This window comes from Amblyomma americanum, chromosome 1, assembly GCF_052857255.1.
Source record: "Amblyomma americanum isolate KBUSLIRL-KWMA chromosome 1, ASM5285725v1, whole genome shotgun sequence".
NCBI lineage: Eukaryota > Metazoa > Arthropoda > Arachnida > Ixodida > Ixodidae > Amblyomma > Amblyomma americanum.
In genome coordinates, this window is record NC_135497.1 from 428,634,307 (window position 1) to 428,645,668 (window position 11,362).

Sequence of the window (11,362 nt, forward strand, 5' to 3'; positions counted from 1 at the left end):
AAGACGATATGAACAGTGCCATTTGTGCCGATTGTAAACATTTTCTTAAAATCTGCTTGATTAAGGTCACTCTTCGTCAATCTAGTCAGTACTTAACGTGGCTATCAATGACGCATCAAGTTTTTCAAAGTCCAATATGGCTACTCGACCTCCCCAAGCACCAAGTCAAAATGGAGGGGCCAAGCGTCTCCCTGCTGCAACAGTCACTGATGTTCAATATGGCCGCTTGACCTCGCCAAGCTTCCAATTAGTCAAATTTCAATATGGCTGCTCGAACTACCCGAGCTTCAAGCCACAAAAAAGGGCAGGCGTCTCCCTCTCAAGTATACGACGTAGTAGAACTCTATGACGCAGTAAGGCACAATTGCGCAATAAAGTAAATAGAGTCACATGCTGTTTTACTTTGTCAACGAATGCAATAATTTCTCTTTCAATGAGGAGGGAAAACACTCCGTCGTCGTTTTGAGAAAAGCTTTATCACACAATCCTATTTGCTGTTTGCTTCTGTTGTTACCATATACGACGCATATATAGTAGGCGTCAATCTTCTTTAGACATACACGAAAATCTCGAAACAGTTCCTTTCGTTTGTCTGTAATGTCACCACCGAAATGCGATTACTTGATAAAACTGACACCTTCAGCATCCGCCGGGCAATCCAGGACTAGTGACTTCGTCGGGAGCGGCCTGGGCCACTATGAAACGACGTAGAAAAGCTAAAAATCCGCACTGCAAGAAAAATTTAACTACTCATCACAAAACGTACCAAAAGCCTGTTTCAAACTATGGGAAAAACCGATTTCCATTGGATAATTTATTGTGCCCCATTACGTTTGGGACTGAAACTGTGTTTGATCTATTCCATTATCGTCGCCAATGTAGTATCGGCCAAGGCGGTCATACGAAGAGGCAAGACTCAACGTACACTGGGACCAAAGACGCAATTTATTGGACGCGCGCAAGTATCCATGGCCAAAAAGTGCATGACACAGTCCATCAACAGGTACACATAAACACAAACAGGCAAATAGCCAATCCATGAATTCGAAACCAAAAGCAATGAATACACCAGTTTTATATGTCTTGTTCCCTGAAAATAATTGGTCACGGAAATCCCGGACAGGCGCTACTAGTGGGGGATGTACATGAACCAAGAATACGCGGCGTCAGCGGTAGGAAGCAGGGCCTCTCCTCCAACGTTTGCCAGTGCAGCAGACACGCGCTGCCGATTAAGCGTCTATGCACGTTCTGCAATCAATCAGGCCGCGAACGAGTGCAATTCGCTGCTATTTCAGATAAAATGCTTTTAGCTCCCATTCTCGCCAAACACAAGCGAACATCCTCCAAAGCTGAAGGAAAACTTGCGGTCGAATTAGAAGAACATGAACCTCATGATCCTGGCGAACAGTATGAACTCTAACCTGGAAAAGAACATAAAGACGAACTTATACGCTGCACTCCGAAATTTTCGGTCCTGGTGGAAGTAAGTGGAACGAACTTGCCACACTATTACCCCAGAGTGGGATTCAAACCGCCGCCGGCGCTAACACATCAGCTCCACATCACGCTGCCTCAGACCACTCGGTCATCGCCGCAGCCTTTCGCGCCACGCGTTCAACTGGCAGCCTCTCGCACTGTTTTTTGTTGTTGTTGTTGGCGCTGAAGCGATGGCACATACCCACGGGGGGTATGGCCAGAGTTTGGTGCAGATCCAAACAGGAGAAAAATTCATCCAGAATTATCGTAAGCGGTTCATAAATTAATATCGAGGAATCTGGGAAAATGAATAACGAATTTTGAGAGATTTTGAAGAGATTTCAATGAAACTCGAGGAAACAGAGGTGAGGGTTACAATATTAATTTAAAAGTAATAATAATCATTAAATGAATTTGGAGAGTGTAAGGCCGCGCTTCATCAACTCGCATATCTTTTTTATTCCTTTAGCTTGTCGTCACTGCGGGCCTCCGGTCTACGCCCCCCTACCCCCGCAAGCAGTGGCAAAGGCGCAGGAAGCACTGGCTGCTTGACAGCACCCCTGTGACGGCCGAGGACACCTGGCGCCAAGAAAGCATGCGAGGCATGAACAACGAGCACGTGGGGCCGCTTGATCTCAGGCAGCATTCCCACGGCGGCAGAATGCGAACCACCTCACATTCCGCGATTGGCCCCTTATTTTTCTTTTTTTTTCTGGCATTCTCGATGGCACCGAAGCGTCGCGGTTCTCCGCCGTCTGACATTCCTGCAGCGAGCCAGTGGGTCAGTCGTCCCGCCAATTAGCTAAAAAAACGCTTCATCCTTTGAGAGGCGACGCGCGGGTGCGGCAGAGAAAGGGAAAGCATCAAGCTCTAAGGCCGAGAACTCCCCTCGGGGAGAGGGTTTTCAAAATGTTTTCTGTATATGTTTCTTTTTCTTTATAGCCAAGCCCCGGGCTCGAAGTTGGGTCCAACCTTCAGGGGCTGTGGCTACCTCCATTGGTTATCGAAGCTTAGGGCGGGCCTCGATATATGACCGCCCTAATTTCTTTGTGTGCAAAAGCTTTAAAACTGCATGTAAAATCATTGGAGGGCAGTCTTGTCTAGTTGACCTAGAGGCTCCGTGCAGTGGTACGTAATTATACAACCCTAAACTCTAACCTCGCGTCGATGAGTAGGGGCTTGTAGAGAGTGTTTCTCTGTGTGATAATTGTCTTCGTCAGAGACAGCTTGACCGTCTGTGTGACTCCACTTGTACGCAGTTTGCCCTTGTACATACTGTAAATATATTCTCTCTTTGACCTTCATCTGCACATCTCCCTTCATCACCGCCGAACAACAACGTTTGGAAGTGTCTGCTCCCTTCCGAAGAACCCAATGGACCATCAAAAAACATTACTGGCGCAGCACGACAGAATTCGGCGACCGTCAGCCCCGAGCTGACACCACCCGCCGGCCCAGCAGTGCCCAGGCACTTGGCAACACCCAGCACGTGGTAGCCACCCAGGATGACCAGAACGAATCGATCTCCGGCACCAGCCAAGCTGAAAAGGTACCCCGGCTCACCGACCCCAAGGCGGCGTTCCCTCTTCGGCTCCGGACGAGTTTGGAGAAGAAACGGCACCTACTACTGACAGCGGTACGGGTGAGCGGGATTCCTTACGTCTCTTTGAGGTGGTTATGGCTCAAGCGTAAACGGGTATATGGTGCAGTCGTGGAGCATGATGGCGAGCTCAGCTGACAGAGGGGCAGAGGAGAGTGCATCGGACCAGAATGTATATGGGGAGGACGATCTGTCAAGTGATATTTCGCAGGAAGACGCGATCTCGGCAGGGGCAGCATTAGATGGGGCGACAAAGGAGCCGGTAGCGGAAACGCGACGGAAAATAACTCCAGGGACAAGGTCTGATGCCGTAGAGATCTGCCGCATGGAACTAGATTTCCAGCTCGAAAAGCTTAAGATCGATACTCGCGAACGCATCGAGTTTGGAAAACTTGGCATAGGAACGATAGGTGGCAGACAGACTCCCTTAATGCTGGTATCTGACGAGCAACGGCGAACGGGCCTCGACCCAGTATCCCAATGTGCCAAGGTCCTAAAGGGGCTCAAGTTACCGTGTGACGCGGATGTAGTGCTGTGGTTTGACGAGGTACAAAGATTATTCACAACGTACGATGTGCCAGAAAACAGCCGCGTACATTTGATAATGCCAGCGTTGACCGAGCGTGTGCGGTACTTGCTTCGTGAACTCAAGGACGATGAGTGCGGTGAAAGAAAGCAGTTTTAAACGAGCTAAAACTCACCCCCGCTGAGTACCTAGACCGGTTCGAGCGCGCCGCAAAGCGCCAGGAGGAAACATGGGCGCAATTTGCCTCTCGCGTAAAAACTTACTTCCAGTACTACCTGCGCTCGAGGGATGCAGACAGCAAAGAAGACGTGGTGGCTCTCGTCGTGGCCGATAGGATGAAAGCGAGCCTAAGCACCGAGGGCTTAGAATACGTGCGCCTCCGCGAGGGAGAGCAATGGGTGAAACCGGACGAGCTGTCACGGATGCTGCAGCTATTCGAGCAGGTTAGGGCCGTTGTACGATCGTTTCGGAGCGCCTTCCGCCTCGTCCGCTTCGGGAGCGGTCCGCCAGTTTTCGGCCACCAGGCGGACGTGAGGCGGAAAGGTGTTGTAGGGCCGTTGTACGATCGTTTCGGAGCGCCTTCCGCCTCGTCCGCTTCGGGAGCGGTCCGCCAGTTTTCGGCCGCCAGGCGGACGTGAGGCGGAAAGGTGTTGTACGATCACTTTGGCGCTTGCGGATGGTCCCAGCATGCCGATTGGCGCGCCGGGCATATCCGTCTGTCCAATAGCCTTCTCCGGCTGGTGGCAACCTAGCCGGCGCGAGCGCACCGCCAGCATCGCTCCACGCGCCGAAACGGGCTCCCGCATCCCAAGGGGCAGATCGGTATGCGCCCGACTACCTTCTCCCTTGCCTCCTTTCCCGCCCCCCTCTCCAAACCCCGATATCCCTGCACACTGCGCTCCCCCCCCCCCCTTCCCTACCTACTTCCCGTACGAGCGCCCCCCCCCCCCCAAATAATAACCTCTTTTCGTGGTCACGTGGTACTTTTTTCCGTTCCTCGGCGACCTGCACCTAGGCCTAGTAGGCTGCGCTTCGGCATCGCCATGGTGTGCGTGTTGAAGTTCCTGCTTTTGTCGGCGGCTCTCGTCAGCGACCCTTGTGTAGAGATTTTGCGCACTACGAGACGAAAAATGCAATGCTCTGGTTTCAGGCATGCACGTTAGGCAGAAACAGAACTTTGTTCCAGTGCAAAGTGGAGAATCTGTGAATGCTAATGACCACAACCATTTCAGCCGATCCAAGCAAAAAAGAAATGGGTTCAATTTATATCTGGTGTCAGCCTCAACTGATCCAGAGTTGCGTCAATACTGCAGGGCTCGCAGGAATGAGTGCAGACTGGTATTGCAAAGCCAACCGCCACGCAACAGTGCATAGCACATTTCAAGGCATTAAAAAAGCCTTGTAACTGTTGTTTGATAACATGTGCAGGAATAGTGCTGTCATGACCATGAAACAGATGGGATCGGATAAGTGTTGCAGGCAACTTATATAAGTGAGGAATGTTCAATTATGAATTTACTGATGAGCAAATAAATTTCTGCTCGTGGAAAATGCGAGGAGGGCTAAGAAAATCCCGGAACATACTACATTGCCGACACAAGTTCTTGCAGGCCAACCAGGGTTATCATCACCCTGCAGGCAAATAATCGTGTTCATAGGCAGTCACAAACAAATGAAGGCAGCACATGAACATGCAAATGTGCATGGATTACATCTCTTGAAGGCTTCGATAATGCCTCATCAAATAAACTAATGCAGCTGATAGCATTAAGCGCTGCTGCTCAACAACTGCTCGGCACTGACAAAATCATGTTGGCAAACAGGCCTCCAACAAAAGCATAGAGACAGCTTAATTCACATTGGTACCTTTGTTTGACGTGTGGCACACACACATACAAAATGACGGTGCCCCCGAACTGACATTTGCACTGCGCACCGATTTTTTTCACACAGGCTACATAATGTCGCTGGCACACTGTCTCAACCTGCGCACCCATGATCATAAAACGTACCACTGTATCGTGCACCAAGACGCACAAGACTGGCGACGCTGCTGTTGTCGCAGCAGAAAACACTGCGACGGCCGTGCAGCCAAGATCGTGTCAAGTCGCAAACGCAGCAGTTTGCTATGTAGCAGAAACAACGTCGTGGGCTCGCCTCGGTCACGATCACTGCAGCCATCGCAACGGAAGCGACCAGCTGCACAGCTCCAAGTTCATTTCAACATTCGGAAAACGGCGGGCGTCGCGAGTTTTTCGCAGATGAACATATCGCTGACTTGACGGGAAAGCACTCGCACCGACCATAATCACTTTCACTACGCGGACACTTGTCGCTATGCTGTGAAACTTGCGCACGCACAGGAAAATAACTCGCAGCAGAAATTCAAAACGCTTGCCACAACCACAAACAGCTCGAAATAAACACTTCGTGACACCGCCATTGCACAGGTCTTGCGTCGGTTTGCAGAGCCGCAGCAGGAATTACAAACCCATGCAAAAACCAAAAACAGCTCGAAATAAACACTTCGTGACACCGCCACTGCACAGGTTTGCATCGGTTTGAAGAGGCGCTCTGTCAACTCCGTCAACGTAGATGATTACAGAATTCAACTAGTGGAACTATCGCTCGCCACTGCTGAACGCGGCGAAGTTTGCAGTCGCTCTGAACACTGGTAATATGAAGATGTGGCCAATATAACACGCTTCGCGGCGTCGCTGCCACTGCCCAGGCCGCGCTCCCCAGTTCAGTCGACGGATGGCCATCTTGCCGGGGCAGAGCAGAACCGTGGCGGAGGGAGGAGGGGCTCGGACGTCACTGACGTCACGGGAAAAGCAGCCAATAGCTGCAATCCGGTCCCCGGCCGGATGCGCTCGTCCGCCAGAAAGTTGAAGTTCACCAACTTTCCATCCGTTCGCCGAACGAGGCGGATCCGCCAGCTCCGCTCGCGAAGCGGACGAGGCGGAAGGCGCTCCGAAACGATCGTACAACGGCCCTAAGGGAAAGGGGCGCGCGGTGCGACAAACGGTCACACACTCTGAGAAAGAAAAGACTCCTACGCAACCTGCGACCAGCGACAACAGACGACACGTGCAGTGTTTCGTGTGCCGCGCAGTAGGCCATCGCGCAAAGGACTGCCCACGAGCCGCTCACAATGCGCAGAAAACCGATAAGCGTGCCCGGGCACAGAGAGTAGCGGTAGCCAGCGTAGAGACAGCCGAAACCCTAGCATCAGTCCTACCGCACAGGACTTTGGTAGCAGAAATAAATGCCCCAGGGTCGCCCGACCAAGCACGAGAATCAAAGCTACAGCAGGTTCAGATCGAATGCGCCGGAGTGGCGGCAACTGCAATCATAGACACCGGCAGCGAGATTACTGTAGTCAGAGAAAGCCTCGTGCCCAGCGTATCCCTGGAGCCTTCGGGCTAGATTAAGCTTGTTTCCGCCTTTGGCGAAACAATAGAGGCAAAACTAGTTACCCTAGCGGTCAGTCTGAAGCGGTGCCCCACACTTGTAGCGCGACCGGAGACCGTACATATCGTCTGTGCACTTACAGGAAAGCTCGCGGAGGGTGTAGACTGCTTGCTATCGCGGGAGGACTGGGAGCTGCTAGCGCAGACCGACAGCCGCGGCGGGGAGCTTGCCCAGAGCAAGAGCCACGTTGCGGCTGACACAGCTAGCGTGTCCTTCTTCGTGGCCGAGAAAAGCTACGAGCCGACCGCAACGATGGGCGAGGTCCACGCGAACCAATCCCAGGCGGACGAACAGGAAAACGATGAGTCGAGCGAGGCATCGGGCGAGCAGCATAAAGCGGGCCGCGACGAGTACCCGATTGAAGACCAGTGCTCAATGCGTGACGAAGAGGACGCGTCCTCAAAGCAGCGAGAGAAGTTCCGTTCGGCCCAGCTGTCCGATGAAAGCCTTAGGAAATCTTGGGAGGACGCAAAATCGGGAAAAGGGGGCATGTTCATCTCGGACGGTCTTTTTACCACCGGGACTCCATAGCAGGCGCAAAAGTTAAGCAGCTTGTGCTGCCCCTCAGCAGACGGGAAGAAGTGCTTTCACTGGCCCACGAATCTCTCTGGGTAGGACATTTGGGCCCAAGAAAGACGAGGGCGAGAATTAAGTATAGTTTTTTTTTGGGCCCGGTTTAGAGGCAGATGTGGCACAACGATGCAAGACGTGTCACGCTTGTCAGATCAGGTCAGATAGGCGGATTAAAGACAGGGTGCCTATCACGCCACTCACCAGACCTGACCACCCTTTCCAAGTAGTAAACGTCGACATCATCGGGCCGATTGACTTGCCCTCAGGCCGGGGTCATAGGTACGCTTTTTGCCTGGTTGATTTGTGCCCGCGGTGGCCCGAAGTGGTTTGTCTGCGTTCACTAACCGCGAGAGCAACATGCGACGCCCTACTCGCAATCTTTAGCCGCACCGGTATCCCGGAAGTTATATGCTCAGACCAAGGAACTAACTTCACTGCACAGCTGACAAGAGAGATGTTAGCAAGATTGGGATGCGCGCCCCTTTTTTCGACTCCAGAACATCCCGAGAGCAACGGGACAGTAGAACGGTGGAACCGCGTCCTCAAAAACATGCTTTTTCATGTAATAGAGAAAGACCCGAGAAACTGGGACAGGCTCATCCCATTTGTGCTATGGGCGCACAGGGAGGTACCCCATGACACCACAGGGGTTGCCCCATTCCGACTCTTTTACGGCAGGAATCCTACGGGGCCGCTGGCCATTTTGCAAAGCACTTGGACGGGTGAGCAGCCACTCCCAAACACACTAAGGGAAGAGCCCACAAAATATTTGAGACAGCTGCGCGAACAGCTAGAGAAAGCCGCGGCAGTAGCGGGGCTAACGGCAAGCGCACGACAGGGGAGCTACGCGCAGGCGTACAACAGGCAGGCTAGGAACAAGGTTTTCAGCGTCGGAGATCAAGTTATCGTGTTTGATACCGACCGCGACAACAAACTAGCTCCTAAATGGCTCGGCCCATATGCCATAACCGCGCAGGAAAGGCAAAACTCCTACAGGATCGATACCGGAGTGCGAGCCGCGCCTCTTGTGCATGCAAATAGGCTTCGGCCTTACTACGCGCGGGTTAGCCACGTTGGTGTTGTATTCGACGAAGACACGGATTTCGGAGAAATTGAGTGCACACCTCGCCCTGCACCCACACAGTCGGGTCCCTTTTTCATCGAACAGGAGAAACTGGCACATTTGGACTCTCAGCAGCGCGCTGAAATGGCGAAAGTGTTCGCCGGTTACGCTGACCTGTTCGAAGAAACACCGGGAGCGGCCGAAGTGGGACTGCACAAAATCGAGTTACAAGACGGGTACCAGACAAAACGCGCCTTCCCATATCGAGAGCCTGAGCTTCTTAGGGTTGAGGTTAGCCGCCAGGTTGACGAGGTGTTAGACCTGGGCCTCATATACCCCGTAGAGAGCGACTACGCTCATCCCGTGGTCTGTGTGGGGAAGAAGGACGGCTCAGTGCGCATGTGCATCGATTACCGCGCGCTGTACGCAGCCACACGCACTGATGCATTCCCGATGACACCCCCACATGAGTTAATTATGAGCATAGGCCGCGCGAAGTTCATTACACTAGTATACCTGCGACGAGGTAATTTGCAGGTACCAGTGGCCCCCGAACGAAAACATTAGACCGCGTTCGTGACCCACGAAGGACAGTACTCTTGGCGCGTCATGCCATTTGGGCTAAAAAATGCGGCTTCCACTTTCCAGCGAATGATGAATACTCTGCTCTTCAGGCATCAGGCCTACGCTGCGGCGTATCTCGATGACATTGCCATTTTCTCAATGTCGTGGCAGGAACATATGAAGCAGCTGACCATTGTGTTTGGCTTACTCCGCGAAGCAAAACTTCAGGTGAGCCCGGAGAAGTGCCAAGTCGCACAGGCACAGATTAGGTACTTAGGTCACGTAGTGGGAGGTGGTACCCACGGGCCGGACCCCGAGAAGCTAGCCGCTTTTCAGGACCTCGCGACGCCCACCACAAAAAAGCAGCTGCGAAGCCTGCTGGGGCTATGTGGCTACTACCGCGAGTATGTCCAGAACTACGCTGAGGTCGCCGCGCCACTCACATCCTTAACGAAGCGAGGGGTACCAAACGCGATTCCTTGGACTCTGGAAGCGCAGCAGGCTTTTTATAAGCTAAAGGAGTCGCTTTGCAAAGCGGCAGCGCTAAACACCCCCGATATCCGCAAGCCGTATTGGCTGTTCACGGATGCATCCGAAGTCGCGGCCGGAGCTTGCTTGGCACAGATGGGAGAGGCGGGGCGAGAGGAACCGATCGCCTTCGCCAGTCACAGGTTCACGCCAACTCAGACCCGCTGGTCAACAATCGAGCGCGAGGCATTCGCCATAATTTGGTCGCTTAAGAAATTTGACCACTGGGTGTTTAGTGCACAGATTAACCTGGTCTCCGATCACAATCCTCTTGCTTATCTGACAACGAGCACGCCTCATGGCGCGAAACTAGCAAGGTGGGAACTGGCCTTAAAGCGCTACAATGTGGTTGTAACACACAGGCGAGGCGCCTGCAACGGCAACGCCGACGCGTTATCTCGCGTCCCCAACGTCAGCTGGGGAAAAAAGCAAAGCAATAATTGAGCCATGGCCCCTCAGGCAGGCGTGAATGTTCCCGTTCACTCGCTGCACTTTGTGATGTGAACAGTGGTGTGTGACCGGAACCATGTGCAAGGACGCTGGCACGCTGACGCTCGTACTGTGATGAACTTCATTTATGAAGAGTTTATAGCGAAGTGTGTTGTTCTTTTGTCAGTGCCGCAACATTTTTTTTTGTTTCCAGAACTAAATATTTCTGGCTGCATGAGGACGCAATTTGAGTTTCACGTTGCCGCGGCCTTTATTTGGTTTTGCGTAAATGAGCGGACTCCAAGCTCATTTAGCATCTTAGGGGGGGACGTGTAAGGCCGCGCTTCATCAATGCGCATATCTTTTTTATTCATTTAGCTTGTGGTCACTGCGGGCCTCCGGTCTACGCCCCCCTCCCCCCCCCCCCCCTACCCCCGCAAGCAGTGGCAAAGGCGCAGGAAGCACTGGCTGCTTGACAGCACCACTGTGATGGCCGAGGACGCCTGGCGCCAAGAAAGCATGCGAGGCGCGAACGAGCACGTGGGGCCGCTTGATCTCAGGCAGCATTCCCACGGCGGCAGAATGCGAACCACCTCACATTCCGCGATTGGCCCCTTATTTTTCTTTTTTTTTCTGGCATTCTCGATGGCACCGAAGCGTCGTGGTTCTCCGCCGTCTGACATTCCTGCAGCGAGCCAGTGGGTCAGTGGTCCCGCCAATTAGCTAAAAAAAAACGCTTCATCCTTTGAGAGGCGACGCGCGGGTGCGGCAGGGAAAGGGAAAGCATCAAGCGCTAAGGCCGAGAACTCCCCTCGGGGAGATGGTTTTCAAAATGTTTTCTGTATATGTTTCTTTTTTTTATAGCCAAGCCCCGGGCTCGAAGTTGGGTCCAACCTTCAGGGGCTGTGGCTACCTCTATTGGTGATCGAAGCTTAGGGCGGGCCTCGATATATGACCGCCCTAATTTCTTTGTGTGCAAAAGCTTTAAAACTGCATGTAAAATCATTGGAGGGCAGTCTTGACTAGTTGACCTAGAGGCTCCGTAATTCTACAACCCTAGACTCTAACCTCGCGTCGATGAGTAAGGGCTTGCAGTGAGTGTTTCTCTGTGTGAGAATTGTCTTCGTCA

At 52.6% G+C, this 11,362-nt stretch overlaps 1 pseudogene; it reads left to right on the forward strand.

The window, feature by feature from the left end:
- The first annotated feature begins 968 nt into the window (after positions 1–968).
- Positions 969–9,279, forward strand: LOC144124942 (uncharacterized; annotated as a pseudogene).
- Positions 9,280–11,362: the final 2,083 nt, after the last annotated feature.